The following is a 1,497-nucleotide window of genomic DNA, read 5'->3' as shown; positions in this document are numbered from 1 at the left end:
TCTATTGTGTGCTGATGATTCTGGAAGGCATTCTGGGGCTTTCTGGGGTGGTGGAGGAACACAGCTCCCTTGTCCACAGTAGAGACTGGTTAAACACACTGTGGTAACCGTGGTATTGGCTTCTTCCTTCCCTGTCCCCTCTTTTTTTTTTTTTTTTGGAAGTTTTTGTGGTTTTATTTAAACACAAAACATGCATTCAAGCCATCTATTCATTCTCTTCGCTGCATAGCTTGGTGTTGGGATTGGTGATTCTGATGGCCAGCTCTGCTGCTCTTTCTAAGATGGCTTTTTGGTTCTTAGAGGACACATCGTGGGCAATCTCAGCACAGTAAGACTTGTTGCACATCAGCAGCACCTCCAGCTCCTTGACATTGTGGACCAGAAACTTCTGGAAGCTGCTAGGCAGCGTGTGCTTGGTTTTCTTGTTGCTCCCATAACCAATGTTGGGCATCAAGATCTGGCCCTTGAATCTTCTCCACACCCTGTTGTTTTTGCCCCTGGGTTTCCTTAATTTTCACACACCAGTCTGACTGGTGCCTGAAGAACTTCTTGGCCCTCTTTTTTACGATCTTGGTCTTCACCAGAGGCCAGATGGCAGTCATGATGCCGCAAAACAGATGGCAGCCACCTCTCAGGCAGTGCAGAGGAAAACTCTCCTGACTTTCTTACTCCTACCCCACAGCTTAGTTGCATGAAGCTCTTGTTTCATAGTGGTGGATGTGGACATTATTTGGTATTGACACAGGAACAAATACAGCCCAGACTTTCTTGAATTTTCTATGTAGCCAAGGGTGACCTTGAACTACTGACCCTCCTGTCTCCACCTTCTCAGTACTGGGATTACAGGCGTGAGCCACCATCCAGTTTATGAGGTGCTGGAGAGAGAACCTGTTTAGGTGAGCAGCTTCACACTGAGCCACACCAGACTCACATTCTGCTTTTGTGAAAAGGCAAACAATACCAGGATTGGATGACGGTCCCTCCTCCTAGCCGGTTCTTGCTGCTGAATCAAGAGGGATTCCCCCAGGCGACTGCCAGAAGCCCTAAGACCCAGCAGGACAGCCTCTGCCTCTTAAGCATCTTCTATTCCACAGTCTATGTCAGATTTCTAGGCCCAGCTGAGGGTGGGTATACAAACCTGAGGACAGGTCATTGCTCCCCATGACTCTTAGCAGGAATGCTCTGATTCTCCCAGGCCCCCAGGCAGAGAAGAATAGCCTGCCCTAGGAGAAGAGGTTATGAGAGGACCTGATGACAGCCTGTGAGAACCTCCTAATTATTTCTACAGCAGAACAGGTGCCAAAACAATCCTAGAGGTTCTGGGGAACCAGGTCTTGCCAAGTCACTCCCCTGCCTTAGCCATGTGGCCAGATGATGCTGGGAAGAGCAAACCAGGCAGGGAGATGGGCAGTTCTGGCGCTGAGCATAAATTCTGCCTGTAGTAGTTTATAGCCAGGCACAGCAGGCACAGCAGGCACTGCAAGCACTGCAGGCACA

At 49.3% G+C, this 1,497-nt stretch overlaps 1 pseudogene; it reads right to left on the bottom strand.

Annotated features, from left to right (window-relative positions):
* Nucleotides 1-205: 205 nt before the first annotated feature.
* Nucleotides 206-602, bottom strand: LOC114623864 (annotated as a pseudogene).
* Between the last annotated feature and the right edge of the window lie 895 nt (nt 603-1,497).

The sequence above is a fragment of the Grammomys surdaster genome, unplaced genomic scaffold (genome assembly GCF_004785775.1).
Source record: "Grammomys surdaster isolate TR1022 unplaced genomic scaffold, NIH_TR_1.0 203, whole genome shotgun sequence".
Lineage (NCBI taxonomy): Eukaryota > Metazoa > Chordata > Mammalia > Rodentia > Muridae > Grammomys > Grammomys surdaster.
The sequence above is the reverse complement of the archived record's forward strand: the minus strand, read 5'-3'. Positions and strand labels throughout refer to the sequence as shown.